The sequence below is a fragment of the Ambystoma mexicanum genome, chromosome 14 (genome assembly GCF_040938575.1).
Source record: "Ambystoma mexicanum isolate Mex_15411 chromosome 14, UKY_AmexF1_1, whole genome shotgun sequence".
Lineage (NCBI taxonomy): Eukaryota > Metazoa > Chordata > Amphibia > Caudata > Ambystomatidae > Ambystoma > Ambystoma mexicanum.
Window position 1 is genome coordinate 360714656 of NC_090940.1, and position 25666 is coordinate 360740321.

A 25666-nucleotide genomic window follows, 5' to 3' on the forward strand; every position below is an offset into this window, starting at 1 on the left:
TCAGTGTTAGTGTGCCACCATGGGCGATCTCACTGACTTATTTACGACAGAGAGCTATATGTGGTAATTTTGTGGTAATTACCACTACCTTATATACGGTAGGGAACTATGTTCAGAGAGTCCCTCTTCCCGTTGGCTCATGTACCTCCAACGAGCTATGCTACAAACAATCACTCTCAACTGTCCATACTGAATATGATCATGCACACATCTGTCTTAAAATGACAATTGCATTGTTTAAATATCTCCCCTCATCATCAGCACTGTATTGGTAAATATAAAATACACCACCCGTCTGCTTTCAAATATTTTTCTGTATTATAAAAGTTGCATTTAAACACGATCTCACTCTTTACAGAAATAAATAAAATAGCACAGTAACAGCATTGTCTGTGATACACTGAAAAAAGAGTGGCGGAGTACAGAACACAATTTGCAACATTAACATGTGATTAAGGCACCGGAATCTCCTTTCCTACTCTGACTGAATATTCTCGTACACACTCAGCTCCCACACTTATGTAATTACCTTATCTGTTCGGCCGAGTTTTCTTCAGCTGTTCTCTTTCTGAATGTGGCTCCCTTGAAGATTAACCCCAGTGAAAAGGAGCGCCTTTCCTTCTCAAACCGGGGTCATTGCCTGGAACTCTCAGCTTTTTCAGCAGAAATGCTCCAACCAGGAAAAAATAGGTCCTTCTCCCAGCTCTCCAAATATCCACTCCTCTCCTTCCTCCTCAAACTCCCCCCAGCAAAACTCTGATCACTCCCTCTAGCATGATACTTGATATGGCGCTGCTCCAATCAGAATCAATCATGCCATCTCCTCCTTCTCTACACAATGGCTCATTTTTATAGTAATACTTTGTAACCAACTGATTTCCTGTTCTTTCAAGCTCTTTTGCTTCCTGTAGTTATCTGGACAGGGCAGCAGAGAAAACGAAAAAAAAAAAAATGGATGTGCGTTTAAAAGTTCACTTTCAGAATAGGCCTATTTCTGCAGTGGAGACACATTTTTATTAGTGGATTATGTTAACTTCAGTTTCATTAGTCAGGTTAGTTATGAGTAATGTTAGTTATTAATTTTCAAATGTGTCTCTCGCACCATAGGCATTTCAGGTGAAAAATAGTGTGCATTTTTGAATGTGCACGTGTGATTTTAACTGTAAAAATAGATTTGCATCTTATATGTTAAAATCGTTTTTGACTGAATAGCCTGTCTTTCCTTGTTAATCTGGTAACACATATAGCAATGCACCGCACCCTTGTGGTGGTGCTGTGTAAAAAAAAATGTGCTACCTGTGCAGTAGTGCAGTACTCTGTAACACGCCAAATATCCTTACATACCCTCCTTTTGTTTTTAGAACTTGGCTACAATCCAAGCCAATTCCTAAAAACAACTTGTTCTTTCTTTTTTCTTTTAAAATGCATGTGTATTGGGATATCTTTCTCTTCCTGACGTAGCTACTAAAATCAGTAACATTTTCATTTTTACTGATAGCACAATCAACCATCCACCCATGATTAGCACCAGGATAGCCAAACCCACTATTGAGCGTTCCCCGCAGGTTCCCCAATTAAATCTTTCCACTTCTATTATGCCCAGATTACTAATTGTAATATTGTTTTTTCTCAAATTCATTTTTATAACATGTCTTTCTTTGTGATTCAATAAATATTCCACATCCGGATCTATTGGAAAAGTATCCCTTTGAAAAAAATCGATATTTTCCACTCGGCTTTCCCAAACATCATTTGTTACATGAAACAATGTTAATCCCCCAATTGACACAATTGCATCCTTTGGAACCTGTAAATAAAAAACATTATATTTCACCTGTTTAACCACGTATGTTCCATGGTTTAAATGTACTACCGTCATGTTCTTTAAGCAGGTGATGACCAACCATTTACCTCTGACCATCTTAGCCTGTGCCATTTCTTCACTCCCCATATTACTAATAATCACTTCACATCCCTCTGATATACTTGGGTCAGATTTCAAACCACAAATAGCATCTGTGGCATCAGGAACAAACGGTTTACCTGGACACATATAATTTTGTTCTTTAAATGTTACACATGTTTCCAGGTTTGGTATTAAATAAACTTCAGGTTCCCATGACTGAAATGCCACCACTTCTGGAGTCTTAATCTTAATGAATTTGTCCTCTTGCCAAAATCCCACGTTGTGTACCCACTTCGTTTGATAAATAAGTTCAGGGGCTACATATGGGATGCATAGCAAAAATCCGATCTCTAGTCTTTCCAAGTCCACATATAACGGCATTGCATTCCCCATTTCGAATGCAATTTTTACCTGTATTATGTCAATTTCCCTCCTGGTCAATCTTTCTATCATTTGACGAATGATATCCTGCGAAACAAAATACAATGGAATATGTCCTTGAATCAATTGTGAAACTGCAGTTTGAACTTCTCTCATATAATTCGTCAATAGTCTATCAACAGGACTCATTATGTTCAATATTTCATTTAAAGTTCTGTCATGCTTAAGTATTATTTTAGTCGCCCGTTGCATTACATCCGCTTGTTCATTTAGAATGATTGCAGTTTCATTTATGAATCTTACTTGTTCATCCAGTCCCCCTCTAATTCCATCTAATGTTTTTTGTATTATTTCTAGGTCAATACTCAGTTGTTGTGCTTTAGTACTCAGTGTTCCTACCGAAATAGAATTGGCTGTTGATATTGTGGTACCTATTATTGCTCCAACTATAGACATTACCATTGATATCGCGAGCATCACCGCACCTCTCTTTCCTCTCTTCTTCTTAATGTCTGCTGAATTCACGAATGTTTTTTCCAATTGCATTAATATATCTCTTATTGACTGCTTAGTGTCCTCTTTTCTTATTTCCAGCCACTCTTTAGTCTGTTCAATCTTAATTCCGGTATTGTTCAAGTGTTTTTCAATCAAAATCTCAGGATTTAATGGTATGTATATATTTTGGAAAATCATCCTTCTATCACTCATGATGAATCCTGGTGCCTCTTCCACCGCAATACCAGATGCTGGTCCAGGTTCAATGACAACCTGTGCTTCTGAATTCTTGAAGATCCCTCCAAATATCATCATCATTAACCATATCATCGGTATCATCTTCAATGCTGATCGCTTTGCAGCCTTGGTCTTCACCCCTCTTTGGGGCTTTCTCGGAATCCGTCCACATGGGCTCCAGGACTCCATCGTCTCCCGTGGGCTCTGATCCCGGAACCTCCGACCAAATAATGTTAATTTTCTAAATCAAAATAGAAAATAAACAAATTAAGTACATAGCACAATATTAACTTCACCCTTTTGCCAAAAATAAAACATGCTTGGTAAAAATATTTCATTTTTTTTTTCTATTATTTTTTTTTTTTTTTTTTAAATTAAACACAAGTTAAAAAAAAACAAGCAGATATAAAACAGTATTCAATATTTAACACATTTTCTCTCTGCACACCAACCATGAGCTTCCGTTATATGTGCATTTATTTATTTATTTATTTATTTTATATTATACATTTTTACATATACTACAGTGTTTATGTGCCATCATAACAATCAACTTTTTAACTCCTTTGTCACTGCCTCCTGATTGCACCCATTTATTTTCTCTTTTTGTGTTCAAGGGACTTTATCTGTTTCTACATGCTCAAGCTGCCTGATCTCATGTCTGGGATGGCATGGTTTGATTTGATTTACATGGACAAACTGCTCTATTGCTGTTTCACCTTCATTTTTCAAAATTTTATTAACTACAGGAGAGACCTTATCTATAATTCGAAATGGCCCCTGCCAGGCTGCTAGAAATTTAGAATTTTTCTGTTTACTTTTTCCAAAATGAAACTTGTACACCTGATCCCCTACACTGTATTCCTTTACTGATGTCTTTTTATCATAATAAGATTTTGCACTGTCAGCAGCTCTTTCCAGATTTCTCTGCACAAAAGCAAATGCATGTTGCAAATGCCTCCTCAGTTCATCAATATATTCATGAACTGTGGATGCACTCACAAGGGTTTGCTCATGTGTTCTGTATAGTAGGTGTTGTGGTAACACCATTTTCCTGCCTGTTAAGACCTCATGGGAGCTAACACCTGTTGCTTTGGCAGGAGTCGACCTGATTGCCATCAAAACCAACGGTAAACGTAAATCCCAGCTGGAACCTGCTTCTGCCACAAATTTCTTTAAAATATCCACAACAGACCTATTGCTTCTTTCAACTGTACCTGAAGACGCCGCCCGATATGCGATATGTAGTTTCCTTTTCACACCTAGTATTTGCCATACCTTACTCATTAGAGTACTTGTGAAATGACTTCCTCTGTCTGACTCAATTCTTTGTGGCAACCCAAACCTTGAGAACACATGGTTCACCAGCAATGTGGCTGCTGTTTGCACACTACAATCTGGTGCAGGAATGCATTCAATCCACTTCGACATCAAACATACCACACTCAAAATATAACAGTGTCCCCGGCTCGACCTTTTTAAAGGACCTACATAGTCTATTTGCAAATCTGACCATGGGAGAGTTAGGCCTCTTTTCATCAATGGTGCTCTATGCATTGGTGAAGCAGGTTTAAATTGGGCGCATACTAGACATCCTCTAGTATATAATTCCACATCTTGGGACATATGTGGCCAGTAAGCATAATCTTTTAGTATTTCTAATGTTTTTTGTGAACCTCTATGGCCTGCGGTTATGGCATCATGTGCATGGTGTAGCATTAGTCCTCTGAATGAAAGGGGTACTACCCACTGTATTTGTCCTGTTATGGACTCTCTAATCATGAGTCCATCCTGTAATCTAATTCGTGTTTTGTTCTTTAATAGCAACCCCCTCAACTCTTCTTTTCCCATACAATTATTTTCTGTTAAAGGATTTTGTTCGGGGTCTATCAAATGATTATAATAGATTCCCAAAATTTGATCATTCTTTTGTGCCTCAATCAAATCTTGGTCTGGCGTGTCATGACTCCACTGCACCACCGGTTGATCTACCTCCTTTGGTGCTTTAGAACGTGTGACTGCATCAATTTGTATTTCACCCATTAAATAATCAATAGGTAGCAATTCTCCCATCACAGCCCCAATCTTAGCCAGGTGGTCTGCCTTATCATTTCCCTCCTTATCCTCTCCTGGTGTTTTTAAATGCCCACAAATTTTTGTCCAGTATATTGTTAACTTATTCTCTGACACCAATTTGTCTATGGCTTGTATCATTTTTCCATGCTTAAGTGGCTTTTTGTTATATGTAACCATGCCTCTTGCTTTCCAACCAGGCAAATACTCCACAAAGCTATTCCGTGCATAGTCAGAATCAGTCACCAGGACAATTTCACTGAACTTTTTATCAACTGCAGTAGCAATTGCTTTATAAATGGCTGCCAAATCCGCCACCTGACTGCTCCTATCTCCAATCCTCATCCCTATACTGGGGACACCTTCACATTTCAACCAGACATTTCCTATTCCTGCCACTAACTGTTTATTACTGTCATTTTCAATGTGAAAAGCACAACCATCCACATATACAGTTGGCAAATCCTTGCATGTTTTTTCATCAAAAGCTTTGTGTGGTGATTGTTCAAATTCCTGCAAACTAGTTTCTACTTCCATTTCATTTGGTATTTGTTCAGCTGCACAGTCATGTAAGTCAGCTTACCCTTGAGCAATTGGGTTCTTTTTATTTTGTCCATATCTCACTTCTACGGGAAAACCTTGTAATGCCAGCGTCCATGAAGTGATTCTGGATTGCGCTAGATTACCTGATCTAATTCTTTTACTCTCTAAAAATTGCAAAGGTTGATGATTTGTTTCAATAATTACCTTTTCTCCCTGAACAATGGGGCGGAAATGTTGTAGCGCCCACACAGTGGTTAAAAGGGCCTTTTCACATTCATTAAATTTCATTTCAACTTGGGAAAATGCCTTACTTGCATATGCAATGGTTTTGTGATTCAAATCGTGTTTTTGTGATAACACTGCTGACATACAATGTTCAGAAAAACCTATTTCTATAAAGAAATCCCTGTCCTTTATGGGGTATGCTAAACATGGTGCCTTTACAAGACATTCCTTTAATTTAGCCACTGCATCAGACTGCCCTTTTTCCCATTTCCAGGGAGTATTCAGTTTAAGCAGTTTAGTCAATGGTTGAGTGATTTCTGCATAATTTTCAATGAACTTTCTGTTATAGCCTGTCATCCCTAATAAACTTTTTACTCCTTTCACATTTTTAGGATCTTTTAATCTTTGTATGGCCTCTATTTTCTTCTTTTGTGGATTTAGCCCATGTTCAGTCACTTCATGCCCTAGAAAGTTCACTTTTTTCTTGCACCATTGTGCTTTTTGCAAAGATACTTTGGCGCCTGCTTTCTGCAATTGGCCAAGTACATGTCTTATTTCATCAAAATGGCTTTTCAGGCTTTCATTTTTTATCAGGACATCGTCCACATAAACTATTGTTCCTCTTTCCGCTGCATCCGGCATGGCCTTTCTCAAAAATATGCCAAATTCACTCGCACTATTGATGTACCCGAACGGAGCTCTAAGCCAGGCATATTGAGTCCTGTCAAATGTAAAGAAAAATAAATGTTGTATCTCCTCTGCCAATGGCACGCACCAATATCCAGAGGTGAGATCTAATGTGGTAAATACATTTGAACCATGTACCTGAGCTAGGCCCTGATCAATGAATGGCAGTGGCCATCTAGATATTGGTACTCTTTTATTTAACTCTCTCAAGTCTGCACACAGCCGCCATTGACCATTTGGCTTTAACACACCTAAAATAGGTGTATTGGATGTGCTATGAATGGGCCTGATGATTCCCCGCGATTCCAAATTTTTAATAATCTCTGCCAATGATTCTAAACATGCCAGCGGTAGTCTATACTGGCGTACAAACACTGGGTTTCTGCTACACCCTTCTGGTAGTGTGGCCACATGTAAATCAGTTAAACCACAATCATAAGCATCTTTTGCAAATACATCCTTAAACTCCATAAATATCTCCCTCAGATTGTCCCTATCCTTATTGCTTTCACATGCATCCGCTAAGGAGATCTGCTCTTCTACCATTCTGGAAAATTCTGGAAAATCTTCTGGTAAGGGAATCTCAGCGCTTTCCTCTAACTGTGTGGCTGTGTCTTTTTGTAAAGCTGCCACTTTTAAATATTTTGGCATATCAGCTTCCACTTCAATGGGCTGATTTTCTGTTTCATTTTCATTTAAATTAAATATTATGCAATCCTCTTGATGGCAGCACACTGTCTCATTTGAATCATAAGGATACACAGAATGAATTTTAAATATTCCTTTGGGCTGAGAGTCCAGGTGTTCTGGCAACTCGCCCTTGGCATCTACATATTTTTCAGGAATATTCCCAATCACCATGTTATTTAAATATGCCGTATAATGTGATTTTTGTATGGCCATTCCTAATGGGGAGTTTTCCTCTAAATGAATATCCTGACAACCTTTATTATTTACCATGATTTTTACAGATCCTTCACCAATGTCTACCAATGGAATGTATTCATAATACAGGCCTTGCTGTTTTATGGATTTATTCAGGCATACAAATGCATCAGAGCCTTTCATCTGCTGTCCATTTTTGCATTTCAGTGTTATTGCAAACTGTTTTGTAAATGCAGGAATAATAGTATCTTTCCTCATTTGTAATTCGATTGCATAAGGAACCAGTTGTGCACAATGATAAGCCCTTCTTTTGTCTTCAAATTCAGGTGCCGGACCACCTAGGCGTGACCATATTTTTTGATTAAGGAAATATAACACCATACACATTCTGTGCATGATGTCATTGCCCATGTAAAATTCATTTTGTGCTCCACTCACTATCCAGACATTATGGTAAATTGTTTTCTGCCCAATGCTAATTTTAAGCATGCATCTGCCTGCAATTCGGTTTTCAAAGTCTGGACTGTCCAACCCAGAAACATATTGGTTTTTAATCCTAAATCTCGGGATTTCTTCCCTTTCCATTATTTTTTGCAACAATTTCTCATTAATGAAACTCATTTCATGTTCAAGCACTAAAGTGGCTTTTATTGTTTTAAAATAGTCATTTATACCAACATGAACCCATGGTTGCTCATCTTCCATGTGTATTTCTGCCAGAGTGGTAATGTGTTTTTCTGAATCTGTTTTAGGAGCAATATTCGGTTTGCATGTTTTCTCTTTTAAATAAAAACGTAATGTGTGCTCATCTATGGCAGTCTGCCAATTTTTCCTTGGGTCCAAGTATATTTGTACAGGTAGTTTTTCATTGTCGCTCTGCATTTTGTCTTGACACATTAATATGACAGTGACACTAGGTATGCAGCTATTCTGGAGATATACATCCACAGCATCACTTGTTTTGGCAACGGTGTGACATTCATTTATATTGCTGTTTTGTGATTTTAGTTTCTTAGGCCTCAATGGTTTTTTGGTTAAGGACCACAGCACTCCATTCACCCCATCTATGAGAGGAGACAATCTTTTCAGGCAATCTGTCCCCATCAGAAATGGAATTTCACAAATAGATGTGATCAATACCTCTTGTTTCATTCTGTGCTTTCCTATTTTTATGTCAACCTCAGTTACACCTATGATGGGCACCTCCTCCCCATTAAAGTTATGCACTGGGCCTTGATTTTCCTTCACTGTGATCTGACTCTGTGGGGGTCTCCCTTCATTGATACTCTTTACCAGCTCCTTGGACATAATTGTGGCCTGTGCGCCAGTGTCAATCATAGCAAAGGTGTGGCATTTTTCTTCTACAGTGATGGGTGCATAATATCTGTCCTCAACTTCCTCTAATACACATAAGAAATGTGAATTCTTACTGATTTCAGGGCTCATCTTTCTCAGGTCTTTTTCACTTTTGGCTAAACACATTGGTAAATGGAAAGACATTTTTCCCTCCTTTTTACCCATTTCTGCGCGAGAGATTTTATTCATTTCTCCATGTTCAGAGGTTTTTTGGAGTGTGGCCACTGTTCGCCCATCCATCTGGGTAACATCAGAGACCACATTACAATCCTCCAAATGAACATGTGTAACAACATCATTCAGCAATTTGTCATTTTTTAATTCTGTGCATTTGTGATCATTTAGTGTGATACAAGCCCTTTCAGCCTCTTCAAAAATATGTGGCTCAAAGAATTCTTCAGGTGATTGACTCGTACCCTCCTTTTGAGTATTTCCTTTTTCTGTCTGTGTTGGGTCATTGTTTTGCTTGCCCAGGGAAGGAGCTATAGCATCCCCACTTACTCCCTGTTCACTGGTATTCCTCATGCATGAGTCATTTTTCTTAAATCTGTCCCTTTGTTCTTTTGGAATTCCTAATGTTTCTTTTTCATTTGTGCAAATCTTTACTGTTTTATTTAGCTCTAGGTTAAATCGTACCTCTTTTTTAGAAGTATTTGCACTTTCTGTCACAAGTTCATTTACTGGCACTTTCATTTTTAATCCATTAGGCATCTCAGAGTCGTTATGCAAAATTATATCAGAGCAATCTGTCATTTTGGCACTGCAGTTATCATGAGTACTTAGTCACTTTTCGGAAGCCCCCCGGTCATTGCTATGGCCATCAGCCCCCTCTTTGGAAGGTTGTTTTTGCGCTGTACAGAGCTTTCCTATTTGCTCAGCTAACATTTTCACTTGGGCCTCAAGGCATTGGAACCTTTCCATCTCTCTAGGATCCTCTTTCTGTGGCCTAGGTCGATATTGGTTGTTTTCCCCCTGATTGGATCTATTCTGATACCTCTCAGGTGATTGATGTCGGTTGGGATGGTTTCTGAACTCTTGATTCATTTGTGGAGGGGAGCGGGTTGCACCCATCCTTTGATTATAGTCCCCTGGTGGGGAATCATTGTACTGGCGTGGACTGTAGTTCACGTTTTGCCTCATGTCCTGTCTCTCAGATTGTGGGTACTGGCCCCTAGGTTGATTTTCATTATCAGTAAATCGATCCACATATCGGGGCCTATCCTGATTACCATATATCATGGTGCTGGGATCAAATCTGCTCTGTGTCCCCAATGACTGGTAGGGACCATCATTTCTTTGATCTTGATTTTGTCTCTGGTTATTGTTCATACCTGCCATATCAGGCCGGTATCCTACCCGGGGTCTGTCCCCTAAATACCTAGGGCTGATGTAGCTCTCTCTATTACTAGGATCATGTGATTGGAACATTGGTACAGGAAATGGCGATCTTTGTTGATTACCCCTTTGTTCTGGTGTCACATTATTTTTACCTTGGCTTTGAGCAGACTCAAGGGACATTTTGGCTGACCTGATTTCCATTACTGTGGCTGAGGGTTCTTTAGATTTAGGTCTAGTATCTTTCATTTTATCACTTTCTCTACCCTGACAATAGAGTACCTCATATAGTTTTGTGCTTTGATGTACAATCCATTCAAGGGACTTGTCACGGTCAAATTCACGGACCCTGGTCAACTGCTTGGAAGGCAGCTATGCTCACCACTCTCCCGGTCAACGCACCATAAATATGTAGGGTATTTTGTGGAGATTTGGGGCCTGACGGTATTTTATTACCGCCGAAAAATAACAGCAATAATCACTCCTTGTATTCAGATTGGGCCATGTGCAACAATAATACAGTGGACATGCATTATTTCAGCACCCAGACATGCATATTTGGTATGCGTGGTTGGTATGCGTGGTTGGTGGTATTTTGGTGAACATAATACCCTTGTTTTATTTGTGGCCCCAATGTCCAGAATCCCTTATCTTTGCTTAGATTTTTCGTGTAATCACTAGAGAGACCTCAGACCTACATTTTAGGAATACCACATTTTCAGTGTTAGTGTTAGTGTGCCACCATGGGCGATCTCACTGACTTATTTACGACAGAGAGCTATATGTGGTAATTTTGTGGTAATTTCCACTACCTTATATACGGTAGGGAACTATGTTCAGAGAGTCCCTCTTCCCGTTGGCTCATGTACCTCCAACGAGCTATGCTACAAACAATCACTCTCAACTGTACATACTGAATATGATCATGCACACATCTGTCTTAAAATGACAATTGCATTGTTTAAAAATCTCCCCTCATCATCAGCACTGTATTGGTAAATATAAAATACACCACCCGTCTGCTTTCAAATATTTTTCTGTATTATAAAAGTTGCATTTAAACACGATCTCACTCTTTACAGAAATAAATAAAATAGCACAGTAACAGCATTGTCTGTGATACACTGAAAAAAGAGTGGCGGAGTACAGAACACAATTTGCAACATTAACATGTGATTAAGGCACCGGAATCTCCTTTCCTACTCTGACTGAATATTCTCGTACACACTCAGCTCCCACACTTATGTAATTACCTTATCTGTTCGGCCGAGTTTTCTTCAGCTGTTCTCTTTCTGAATGTGGCTCCCTTGAAGATTAACCCCAGTGAAAAGGAGCGCCTTTCCTTCTCAAACCAGGGTCATTGCCTGGAACTCTCAGCTTTTTCAGCAGAAATGCTCCAACCAGGAAAAAATAGGTCCTTCTCCCAGCTCTCCAAATCTCCACTCCTCTCCTTCCTCCTCAAACTCACCCCAGCAAAACTCTGATCACTCCCTCTAGCATGATACTTGCTATGACGCTGCTCCAATCAGAATCAATCATGCCATCTCCTCCTTCTCTACACAATGGCTCATTTTTATAGTAATACTTTGTAACCAACTGATTTCCTGTTCTTTCGAGCTCTTTTGCTTCCTGTAGTTATCTGGACAGGGCAGCAGAGAAAACGAAAAAAAAAAAAATGGATGTGCGTTTAAAAGTTCATTTTCAGAATAGGCCTATTTCTGCAGTGGAGACACATTTTTATTAGTGGATTATGTTAACTTCAGTTTCATTAGTCAGGTTAGTTATGAGTAATGTTAGTTATTAATGTTCAAATGTGTCTCTCGGGAGGCCACCAGGGGGCGCAGGCAGGATGGACGCCTGAGCTTCGAGCTCCGCACCCAGCCCCGGGTAAACTGCGGTCCACTGGCGGAACGAGGGTCCCATGACCCAAGCGACCCCCACCAAGAGAAGTGGGAACCTGTGGCCCCCACCTGGATCCAACTCCGGTTCCGATCTGACGCTCCTGCGCGGAGCTTTCGGACCGAGGAATTACCAGCGACCCCTCCCCCACGGCCTGGTGCGAAGCAACGCAGGAGACAACGAGGAAAGACGCGGAGGCCGCGCGCACACGGGCTGTGCCGTGCACGAGTGAGCCTGGGGCTACGGGCCCGCGGCGCCCCCCACCTGGACACTTAACGCTCACGACCCAGGGGCCCGACCCGAGGGGGGCCATCCACCTGCCCAAGGAGCAACGACATCGCAGGGGGGCCGACGCGGGAGCGCGCCCTCCACTCCCATCGCAGCACACACCAGAGCGGCCCGCGGCGCCCTGGGGCTCCACGCTTGACGCTCCCGACGCCCGAGGCGGGGCTGCCGGGACACCGCCGACGCGGCCTGTCCGGACCCCCCGGCCCGTCCCACGGCCCCGGGGCCCGGCCCGGAGAGGGCCATCTTCCCGCCCTTGGAGCAACTACACCACGGGGGGGCCGACGTGGGGGCGCGCCCCCCCTCCCATCGCAGCACACACCACAGCAGCCCACGGCGCTCTGGGGCTCCACGCCTGGCGCTCCAGACAATTTGGACGGGACAGCTGAGGTGCCGCCGGCGCACTTTGTCATAGGGAGGCCCGGGCCCACCTGCCCATCCCACGGCCCCGGGGCCCGATCCGAAGAGGACCATCCTTCTGCCCACGGAGGAACGACATCGCCTGGGGGCCGACGCGGGAGCGCGCCCCCCCAACACACTCCCCCCGCTCTTACCTGAGGAAAGTGCCAGGGGATACCTATAGCCTCGCGACGAGGACCTTCCCCACTGCGGCGAGGCTGGGGGTACAAAGAGAGGCAAGCATAGAGGGTAAGGACACCTGATCAGCACCCCTGCGACCCCCCTCCACTGGAAGGGCACTTGGAGTGGACGGGGCACCAAAGGGAACGTTATCCACACTTGAAACATACAACAATTCAGGAACCCCCCAGCTGAGACACCGGGAGATCGTCACCACAGGGCTAACTAACGGAGCCAAACAGGGCAGACACACACCGAGTTGTACACCCCCGGGGGACGCGCCCCCTCTCCGCCCTGCACCCCGACTGGCCCGGACGCGGCTGACGTCCAGGCGGTGCCCGCTAGCAACACGATCCTTTCATGAGCTGGAAAGAAAACCTCCTGAAATACCAATTTGTTGCCAACAAAAGTGTCATGCGACCGGCGGCCCCGCTGCCCCACCCCCGGACCTGGGGGCCATCCAGAACAATATCCAAATGATTCTGGAGGAGATACGCGGGATGAGGACTGACATGGGTGCGAAATTGGCTGACCTCACGACCAAAGTCACCACACTAGAGGACCGAATGGAGGGGGTCGAAAGCAATCAACTTTCTGTAACACTCCTTGAAACCCAAATGGACATTAGACTCAAAGACATGGAAAGACGAGAGGAAGAACTCCGGCTTAAGCTCGACGACATGGAGAACAGGGAGAGAAGGAACAACCTGCGCATTTTCGGCCTGGTGGAGCCCGAGGGCGAATCCACACAAGGACTCGAGGGCAAAGTGCACGACATTGTGAGGATCGCCCTGGGAACAGAGGATGCAGGCACGATTAACTTTGACAGGGTGCACCGGGCGGGAGGGGGGGGCAGGGGCCCGCGCTCGGTCTTGGTCCGGCTACATTATTATAAAGACAAGACCAAAATTCTAGAGAAAGCAAGAAACCTCGGCAACATACAATATGGCGACTCAAAGGTGTCCATCTTCCAAGATCTGTCGGCCCTCACCCTGTCGATGAGGAGGAAATGTGGCAGCCTCACAAGATGGCATCAGGGAAAAGGGGTTCGATACCGCTGGGGACATCCCTTCTACTTGGAATTTGAATGGCTAGGGGAGAAACACCACCTGGTGTCGGAGGAGGACATTCGGAGGGCCACAGACGAACTGGTTGGTGACCAGGCGGGCCACTCAGGCGCCCAGGATGGAAGAGCCCGAGACCCCCCCAGGGGTCCTGACAGATTGGTGAACCACAGCGGCAAATCCAAGGTCAGGGGGGCCCGGAAGTTCCGGAAGACTAGACACCCGTCGCAAACTCTGAAGACCACTCAAAGTCATGATAACACCGTTCGATCGGAGGTGGAGGAAATCACAAGGTGAGCATTGACTCGGGGTCCAGGCACTGGAGGTCCTGGGTCCACGAGGTGCCATAACTGGACGCCACGTTGGCGCTACGGCTGACCCGCCGGACTACAGGGTGGGCGAAAGTTTGCCGAAAAGTTAAACTGTTTGGTTGAGTCACCCCACACACGAGGCCCAAGTTAATGGTTTGCGGGCTGGAGTGGGGGCTCATTGTTCCTAAATTTTATCTCGGACGCCTGTACCGAGGTTCTGACGGGGCCGATCTATACTGATTCTGAGAATTGGGATTCCCCAACACATGATAATCCCGGGGCTGGGGTTAGAGTCCTTGGTGGTTCGTTGACCAAACCCAACGCATGTTGGGGACAGTGGACGAACGCCTTATATTTCAGGGGAAGGGTGGGAGGGGGGAGGAAACAGGGAGGGGGGCTTGGAATAGGGGGGAGGGGGGCAAAATGGCCAACAGGGCAGACAGAGGGTTAAAGGGGGAAAGTCAGTTCAAATCACAGAAACTTGCTTGGCAGCGGGCTCTGAAATTCAGATACTATGAGGGATTCAAAGTGCACAACCGAAAAGACGATAATGATTGAAGGGAAGATAGGCACGTTGAATGTCAAGGGCCTTAACTCTCAAAATAAGAGGTCCCTTACGAGCAATATGTTCCGCAAACAACATCTAACAGTCCTATTCCTACAGGAAACACATTATAAACGAGGGAGAGAGTCCAGAATCAAAGGGAAGGATATTGGCTGTAACTACTGGGCATCACACGCGACCTCAAAGAAAGAAGGGGTGGGCATTCTCCTGGGAAGGGCACTCCAACTCACAGGGGTAGAAACCAAGAGAGGATTTGGAGGTCGATTTTTAGGCGTCAAAGGGTTTTGCGAGGGACAGCGCGTTACTCTCGCCACCGTATACGCACCCAACTCGGGTCAGGTGGAGTTCCTCACGCGGATCTTCAGTGTCATGGATGAGTGGGCAGAGGGGGCCATGATACTTGGCGGGGACTTTAATCTCATAGCTGACCCCCAATTGGACTGGTGGTCCGCAGGGGGAAGGACACCCAGGGGGATCACTAAGGACAACCTGGCCTTGCAAGCCCTCCTGAGGGACCACTACTGGGTAGACACCTGGCGCAAAGCATACCCAGGCCAAGGCGGTTACACCTTCTTTTCTCCCCCACACTGCACCTACACTAGAATCGACCTCCTGCTGACCTCAGAGGAGGGGGACGGGGTGGTAACCCAACCAAGGGTTGAGGCCATAACATGGTCGGACCACGAATTGCTCGTGGCTAACTGGACACTGCCCATTACCCCGAGATCATCCCGATGGCGGTGCAATGACACGCTCCTTAGGGACCCCGTATTCCATGACTTTATGAAACAAGAAATGCTGGCCTACTTTGAGACAAACGACACCGGGGAGACTGACATGTCCATGGTATGGGAAGCGGGGAAAGCCACCTTTAGAGGTCTCCTCATAGCAGAGGGCTCGAGGCGTAAGAGGGAGAGGGGCCTGGTCAAGAGCAAGCTCCGTGCGGAGCTGAAGATCTTGCGGGCCAAACTGGGCGCCCCGGGGGTTGACCGAGACGCACTCCTGGACGAGATGCAGGGCAAAAGACAGGAGCTCCACACGGTTCTCATAGGGAGGTTATCAAAAAAATGCGTTACACCAAACAAAGATATTATGAACGGGGCGATAGGGTAGGCACTCTATTGGCACAGAGGTCACGGGGGTGCAGAGTGGAAAGAGGGATTGCCCAGCTTGGTGATGAGGAAGGCAGAAGGCATGGGGACCGGCAGAAAATTACGGAATGCTTTGCTGACTATTATAGCAAACTTTATTCCAGGCAAGTGGGCGAATCACAGGAGGATATTTCCTCCTACCTGGCAGAACATCCCCTCCCCAAGCTGACCGACGAAGACTTGGAGGCCCTCGAGGGGGAAATCTCAGAAGAGGAGGTGGAGGGAGCCATCAAAAGATTGAAGGCCGGAAAGGCACCTGGCCGAGACGGCTATACAGCAGATTTTTACAAACAGACCCAATCGATCCTCGTGAAACCCCTGGCTAAACTGTTCAACCAGATTAGGAGTCGGGACACAATCCCACCGACATTCCTGCAGGCCCTCATCACCGTCATATCTAAACCCGGCAAGGACCGGACGGACTGTGGGTCTTACAGACCCATCTCACTTCTCAATTTGGACGCCAAGATTTTCGCTAGAATCTTGGCCTCCAGACTGGAAAACTCCCTCCCACGTCTGATACACCCAGACCAGGCAGGATTCATCCTTAACAGACAGGGCTCCGATAATTTAAGAAAAACACTTCATATACTTGCCACGACTGAGGCCAGAAACGAGGGCACACTCTTATTGGCTCTTGACGCGGAGAAGGCCTTTGACAGGGTCAGTTGGGCCTTCATGAGGGAGGTTCTCACATCTATGGGGATGGGCCCAAGGAGGTTGGGATGGATATCTGCGCTTTACTCCTCCCCCTCGGCCAGAGTGGTGGCAAACGGAACGGAATCAAGAGAATTCCCCCTTGAACGTGGTACGAGGCAGGGATGCCCCCTATCCCCGTTAATCTATGCATTAGTAATGGAACCATGGGCAATCTCGGTCCGTAACGATATGGCCATCAGGGGAGTACAGATGGGGGACACGCATTGCAAAATTTCCCTCTTCGCAGATGACGCCCTGCTTTATATCACCAGACCGTCCCAAACAATCCCCCGGTTGCTACAGGGCCTCACATGATCTGGAGAGCTGTCGGGGTATAAAGTCAACCTGGACAAATCGGTGGCATTCACAGGTGGGAATCTATCGGACCCAGAGATGACCTTTGTGGAGGGACTCCCCTTTAAACGGAGTGAGGAGGGGTTCCGGTATCTAGGAGTCCAAATCACGCGCGACCTTGAAGACCTGTATACGGCCAACTTCCCCCCCCTCTGGTCAGCAATCAGGAGAGACATAGAAAGGTGGGCGGGAGCGGGTCTCTCGTGGATGGCACGCCTCAATCTCACAAAAATGGTGATTCTCCCAAAATTCCTGTTTCTCTTCCAGATGCTCCCGGTGCTGGTCCCTAAGGCCTTCTTTGAAGAAACAAAACGAGTCCTTCTTAATTTCCTCTGGCAGGGCAAAAAACACAGAATCTCATATGAGGTATTGACTAGGGCTAAGGAGGACGGGGGGGTGGGGTACCCCGACCTGGGGACATACTACAGGGCATCCCAGTTGAGGATTCTGGTTGATCATTTCTCACCGGGAACGAAAAAACAGTGGGTAGCCATGGATAATAGGCCCCTGGCACCTGTCACAATAGAGGAATGGCTCTGGGTTCCAAGGAATAAGATCCCCAGAACCGTCTTGAACCATCCGATACTGAAAGTACTGTGGTCCCTATGGAGGGAGGGAGGCTACTACAGATGGCTCACAACATGGCCCTCCCCCTTAAGCTGCATTTGGGCCCCTCCTTTCCTGGCCAAAATAGCAGAACCAGCAGCATACCAGGCATGGTTCGAGGCAGGCCTTAGCAGGACTGGCCATATGTGGGTGGGGGGCTCTTTCCTACCCCTGAGTGACCTTGAAGAGGCCCTGGGAATAGGCACGCTTTCCCCTTTTCGTTATCTCCAGCTCAAAGGTGTCCTCACTGAGCCATCGTGGGGCGATACCCTCAGGAGGGATCTCACAGACTTTGAAAAGCTTCTCCTAACCGCGAGGGGCTCCAAGGGGACAATATTCCGCCTCTATAAGCTCTTTCTGTTCTCTGTCCCCAGAGATCCGCCGCCAGCACGCACACAATGGGGTAGGGGCCTAGGTGGGGAAATCGATGACGAAAGATGGACGGAGATGTGCAGACGGGCTAATCGATCCACGGCCTCCCTCCAGTATCGCCATCAGGCCCTCAAGATATTACACCGATGGCACTATCCCCCACAGAGGATAGCTAGGATGAGGCCAGGATATGACCCACACTGCTGGAAATGCAAGACAGAAAGAGGGGACTATATCCACATGTGGTGGGGATGCCCAGTGGTCCAAGATTATTGGGACAAGGTACGGACCTGGATTAAGGGGGTGGATGGGGTTGAGCGATCTTCCTGCCCTTGGCTCCTCCTTTTTGGAATTGACGATGGGGAAGGCCAAGAGGGCACTCAAGACCATATGCTTCAGATAATGCTGGTAGCAGCCAGATGTTGCCTGGCACAGAAATGGAAACATCCGGGAATGCCAGGGGAAAAAACCTGGGTAACCAAGGTACGGGCCATCTACGACATGGAGTTTCTCACACACCTGCTTGATGAGTCCAAATGCAGCATCGAGGAAATCTGGCTCCCCTTTTTTGACAAATACGGCCGAGCGGTCTAAGGTTTAATGGTGGTGCCGAGGGACCCCCCTCCACCCAAGGACATGGGGCCATGGCCCGCGGACCCGATTGCGAACTTCACCCAGTTGGTCCACATGACTTCAACGTGCCAAGTGCATAGTGCATTGTCACTTCTGTTTTTTTAAAGAGTCCGCCAAGCAAGCTATTAACCAACCTATGAACATTTGAACTGAAGGGGGGTGGAGGGAGGGAGGGAGAAAGGGTGTGTTGCGATTGGTTTTTTCTTGTTAACTCACATCAGCAAATGCAATGTAATTTCGTAATGCACAAATGAAACTTAATAAAATTGATTTTCAAAAAAAATGTGTCTCTCGCACCATAGGCATTTCAGGTGAAAAATAGTGTGCATTTTTGAATGTGCACGTGTGCTTTTAACTGTAAAAATAGATTTGCATCTTATATGTTAAAATCGTTTGTTAATCTGGTAACACATATAGCAATGCACCACACCCTTGTGGTGGTGCTGCGTAAAAAAAAAAATGTGCTACCTGTGCAGTAGTGCTGTACTCTGTGCTGTAACACGCCAAATATCCTTACAGTGCCTTGCCACTCTTCCCTTTCCACCCTGGATCCACTTCCTTTTCTGCACCTGAGTAAACCTTTCCTCTTCCCTTTCCCCTTGAGCCCTTTTCCCTTCTCCACCTGAGTCCCATCCTCCTCTTCCCTTTCCCCCCGAATCACCTCCCTTCTGCATCTGGGTCTCTGCTCTCTCCTCCCTTTCCCTACTGAGGGCCCCTCCCTTCAGTATCCGTTTCCCTTCTTCTTCTTCTGTTTCTCTCTAAGTCTCTCTCGCTTACACGCCCAAGTTCCTTCTTCTCTTCCTCCCCTTTCCCTGAACAAAGTTATTTCTCTTCACTACACAGCACAGTCCTTTTTCTCTTGTTGATCCTGCACCCCTCTCCACATGCCCTCCTCTGTCTACAGCACTCACAATACTTGTCACAACTTAGTGCTGTGCTAGTTCAATCAATCATAGTGTGTGCTTGATAAAGTCTACGATCTGTGATTGGCAGCCCAGAAACACATTTTAATGTGCTTCTTGATATTTTGAAAGCCTGCCGGAAAGGACGTGGGTGTTTTATGAAAAAATGTGATGCAAATGTTTGTGCATTTTAATTTTAAATCATATTTTAACAATGGTCAAACTTTTGACCGTTGTTACAATATTCTTTCAAATCAAAATGCACAAAAAACTACTGTTCGCCTCCATCCTTGCTGGCTTTTAATGAGGTTACTTCACCAGCACCGTCCGGACGACCCCAAAAGCAGACACATTCTGACTATGCCTGTTTTCTGATTCCTCTGTCCTGGCTGGCGAAAACTGGTCAGACTCGATAAAAAAAAAGAAAAACCTAACTAGTCGTTGAGAAAAAAATATATACCTCATGAAACTCTGTCGGATGACAGCTTCACTGCTGTGCTCCTCCTTCCTGGTCCAGCGCAGGGACGTCATTTCACCAAAATGCCAAGGGTAGCAGAAGTGACATCACATGACCCTTGACCCATGATGATATCACAGGAAGTGATGTAATTTGACCCCACCGCGAAATGATATCGCAGGAAGCGATGGAACACAACCTTTCACCCGTTGACAAAACAGGAAGTGACATCACATAGCATTGATCATTATGAAAAATATGGTTACAATATCACTATAATGTGATGTACATTTCATACAAGAATGGATCACATGGATCACCATATGTATTGTTAAGATCAGTGTGTATAGGCCCATATTACCAAATTACTGTGAATGCAAGCAGACGTCCATGACCAAATGATAATGATGTGTTATTATATAGCACTTACGGTTAAGCGCTTTATATAGAAAAAATATACACCCAATACCACCCAACCTGTGTTGGTACTCATTTATCGACCTCAGAAGGATGAAAGGCTGAGTTGAGGAGTTTAAGAACAGACTAAATCAGTGACTCACCCCTGAAGTGTGCCTGAAATAAACCTTTAATGAGTCTAGCAATTAATGTATAGAATTCCAGAAAGACACATTACTTGGTATTCCTATTCTTTCTTATTTGGGGTCAGTGCTGAAAGTATTTGACTTGTGGCACTCCTGTTCTTTTTTTTTTTAAGGTTCCTGAACAAGAAAGCCAACTACTCCACCAGCCACTCCAGAAGTAAAGAGCCACATTGTGCTGGCCACAGCCCAGGAGCTTGCTTTACAAAAAAGGCATTTTTTTTAGAGGTCGCAAGGGGGACCACAGCAGAGGTCGCAAGGGAGACCTCAGAGGTGGCAGTTGCGACCTCTGGCGACCCCTAAATGATGTCCGTGGTCCAGCGCCAGATGGGATCCTGGGAGGCTGGTCGTCTTCTCTGGCACAGCCACTGAGAGAGCTGCACCCACATGCTGGACCTGAAACCAAACACAGCCCAGCCTCTGTTTGGTTTCATTTCCCACAGGGGGACCAACAACAGCCCCATTTGGGAAACGAAACCAAACAGAGCCTGTGCTGTTTTTGGTTTTGTTCCTTCAGTGGGTGGGGCTCCACAGTGACATCACTGTGTCGTATCCCTGAGCTCCCCAGCCTTTGAGCATTGACCCTCCTCAGAGGCTGGTAGCTCCCCGCCCCCTGGGTGAAGAAAAAGATGACTTGGAGGCATTTCTTTCTTTATGCCCCCAGGCATCCTTTTCAGCCGCGTTTATCGGATTTTCAATACTGGCCAGGGATGGCCTGCAGTGCGCATGTGCTGCAGGGATGGCTGTTTCAGCACTCCCTGATGCTCATGAGTAACAGGATTTTACTGTTAATCATGGACATGGTGGGGGGTGTAGTTTTTGGTGACCCATGGGTCAGCCGCTACTGCACAGATGAATTTCTTGGTGAGGAATATTATGCACTGAAAACTCAGGGTTCTTGCTGAATGTACTGGAGTGTTGCAAATATCCACTAGTCATAGGCAACAACCAAAGGTGTCTGTAGTGGCTAAGATAAGGATCTGAGTATTACTTGGGTTTCATATGGTTTTGGCCCATCTTAAAATCGATGACTCCACTGCAGGTTGTGAATAACTGTGTACCGTACCTGAAGTAGTACCTAGCTTCAGTATTAGCTATGTCATGTGTGGCAGGGGAAGTGAAAGCAGTGTACTAAGTGCAGAAAAATATTAAAGAGCAATGGTGATAATGACCATCTCTTATAGATCCAACAGGTACATTTGTGAGGTGGAAAATTGACAAACGTGTGCACAGGTAAAAAGGAAAGAGATGGCCCAGTAAAGCATTCACTCCTATACTCTAATATGAAAGTAATGACTAAGAAGCAAAACATTATTCACTGCATTAAATTATCTTCATAGAGATTGCTGGGCAAGTGGTCTAGTACTGGCTGATATCAGGTTTTTCATGACAGAATTAATAACTGTAGTAATGCACCAACAAGCATACATGAATGCATATGTGATCCTTTGCAGGTTGAAAGAGGAACATTGAGAGAAGGTGAAAGAGGGGCACAGTGAACATAGATGGAGGAAGACAAAGAGGAAAAGTTAAATACAGACATAACATGGGTGGCATAGAGAAGTCTGAACAGGATCAGGAATAGAAGAATGTTGGGGGGAAATGAAGGATAGACATATTGAGATAAAGATGGATAGCTGCAGGATTATAGAGATACACTGGAGAGAAAGATGAATGCATGCTGACTGTTTACCTGCAGAACAAACACTGACAATCCCAAGATATTGAACGCTGCCCCTGGTAGATAACCTTGTACACAATTGAGTAGCAAATGCTGATATTAATAGATTTGATCCAATACTGATCTCCCTTGTCATGCCAAAGTTAAAACAAACAGACTGAAATATACGGCAGATCCTCAGATCATGTTGCAATTGAATGCAATGTGCTTGTTCACGTGTGCAGGCATACTTGTAAGCAACTTGAAAAAAGGACCACGACACATCCCTTTAAGGAAGACCTCAATTTCTTTGACAAGATAATTGGTGCAGTTGCGACTGGAGGCTGTTAAATTACATGACTAGAATGTGTGAGGGAAAGGGGACTTGTATTCCATATAAAACGTCTGGCAAGTGTTCCCTTCCTCAAAAATGTATCCTTCAGCAGGACGCAAAATATCTACTCAGCTATTCAATGTTTCTGTCCTTTCAGTAATTGAGAAATGTCTTGAATATTACAGGCCTACATTTCTTCAATAGCAGGCACTCGCCCATCACCCTATACTGATTTGTGAATTCTGCTTCCAACTGGTTTATGGTACAAAGACAAGCAATTTTTGGTAAGATGGATGTTGCCATGCACAGCATGGTTGAGATGCTCTTTGTTCATACTGCTCCATTTGTAGTGGCAGTCATCACAGTTGAGCATGGGAAACAAATATTCATCACTGCCATGCACTCTGGCGACACGTCCTATATTTGTTTTCCAAATGCTACTGATCACCTCCAGACAATTCAGGTTTGTGGTGACCTGTTATACCCCCTTACACACTGCATGCTCTGAGTCCCATGTTGATTCAGTTACTCATGTTGGTTGATATTGATAAGGATCCCCAAATGGACCATTGGTTGGAGAGGCTCAATGCTAACAATGAGCAGTTTGACATGAAACGGTCATATTTGACAGGTATCTCTAGCTGAAGGGATGTCTCTGTGCAACCAAACATGGTGTGTCCCTGCAAGACTTCAAAGTTAAATAAATAAAGGTGGACTTTCAACTCTTCACCCCCTTGCCTGCTATATCAGTGAAGACATATGACTAGGGCTATGCCGTGGGCCTATGTCTTAATTTAATACAGACACAATGAGTTTGGTGTACTGTAGATTTGCACCACCAATCTCTTTATGCTAAGAAAAATATGATATTTCTTCTCCCATCAAGTTCATTCTGTGGTGCCGATCTTTGTGACGCACATTAATGGTGAAGCTCACAGTCTCCATGCTTGAATCCATGTTCCTCTTAAAGGTGTTTTTTCAAACTGATGCTTATCTGCTAGCTTTGCTTGAGTGTTGTAATCTGGCTCAAAACCAAGTGGAATTAACACCAGCCATACTCAGGGATAGTTAAAGAAAGGGTTGTTGAGGATAGGTGCATTATTGGGCCAAATTAAATGAGTGATTTGAAACTACCTCCCACATACCGTGGTATTTTTCTTGAGAAATTAAAAATGAGAATCAACAGTGTTGTTTCTATGGGAAAACTCTGCAACAATAAAAAGTATGGCTTCTCCTCAGATTAAAGAACACGTCTATGGGTTTCATGCTAATTAATCAGGATGTTGCTTCACAGAATGTTTCAAGTGTAACACAAAAAAGTGCCTTCATTTCATATATCTTAATCTGGGATTCACTTGCAGGGATGCCCACTTCTCAGTCAGTCAAGTTCTTGGCGGTGTATCCTTACAACCATGTCTTGAGTCTTTGTTCTGTAGATTCAGACGCACTTATTGTCGTCTCTGACTCCTAGGAAAACTCTGTGCCTAGATCTCAGGTCCCCATGCAGAATTGCACATTAGGCCTGGTCAATGGCAGGTGTTAAAGGTGGGCGAATGTGGAATAAACCCCAGAGATTCCGCCATGAGGCTGGACACCTGTGTTGCTTTACAGGTTGGGTTGAGGTGCTATCCCCTCTGCCCTGTCTCAGGCTTCTGGATCTTGTCCACAACACCCCATCCTCGTCTACCTCCTTGATGAATCATAACAGCCTTTCATGAGCCTTATGCTCTTTCGTGGCATATCTTTCTGACCTCATCCTCCCTATTGCTTCACTGTGTGTTCATACCTCCACCCGTCCAATGCGCATACCCCTTAAACTTAAATTGTGCCTGGTCCACTCTCATTTCCCTTTTAAAAGGTAACATTCTCTATGATTTCCCTGAGCTCGAAAGCAAGAGCAGATTCTGTGAGTTGCTGGAGGAGAATGCGGAAGTGCTGTCAGTTCATATGTATCTGAGGTATGCAGTTATGAGCCTTAGAAAAGGATTGCACACACGTGAACAAATATGAGAGGCTATCACATTCATAGCTAATTTATCTGTATATCACCAACGTTTAACGGGTATTTTTTGTGATGGGGAATACTCACCATGATGTGTCCGTTTTGTTTCCCATATCTAGAATATTGTTTTGTATCTCAAAGACAGGAGGAAGGGTTAAGGTTCTGTAGGCTGCTTACCTTTACACAGAATGCTTCATGTTGTACTACAAAATTGGTTTTATTTCTCAAGTATTCTGACATTAGGCAATAGTGGCGTATCCGGCTCTGGATGCTTTTCGTTGCATTTTCACACATGAAGTTTTGCTTGTTCAATTATAAATACAGAATAGCAGGTCCCAGAATGCAAAGCAAATCTGAAGACTGGATGGCCTTTGCATAAGGCCGGGAGGATAGCTCAGCAACACAGGCTCGAATCCCGGACTTTGATATTAAGCTCAATGTACAAAAACGAATATATATATATATATATATATATATGTAATCTGTAAACACAATGTTTCATTTTGCAATAGACAGAAGTAATCCATTTTGTTGCAGTGCAATTCTGCTACCACACAATGCGCCCCTGAGCAAGTTTTCCTTGTGCCTGTGGAAAATGATGCTAGGGGAACTCTATGGCCTTCCCACTCCTCTCATCCTCAATTTGTTAAGGATTTCAATCAGGTGACTCACACCTTAGTCTCGGCCCAGTATGCAGTGGGTGAATGAAATACTTATGTTTTTTTTTATATTAGATTCAATATTAAGATGGTACACCACTCACACCCCCTTTTGAAATACCCCAGGTTGCAATGGACCATGAACCAGGCTGGTTGATAAAATATAAGATGTATTTATTTATTTATTTGAAAATTCAAAGGAAATCATACAATTTGCAATATGGGGCAGCAATCTCCAATGGGGTGATAAGAACAATAGGAATGTAAGCAATGCACTTAGTTCAACTTTCTAGTGACACATCTACAAAACACTAGGGAATAGGAGCACTTTTTGATTTTAGGCAAGATAGCACTCAAGTTAGGATTTCCCCCTGCAATGTTCCATCAACCCACCAATAATCAATTCTGAGTG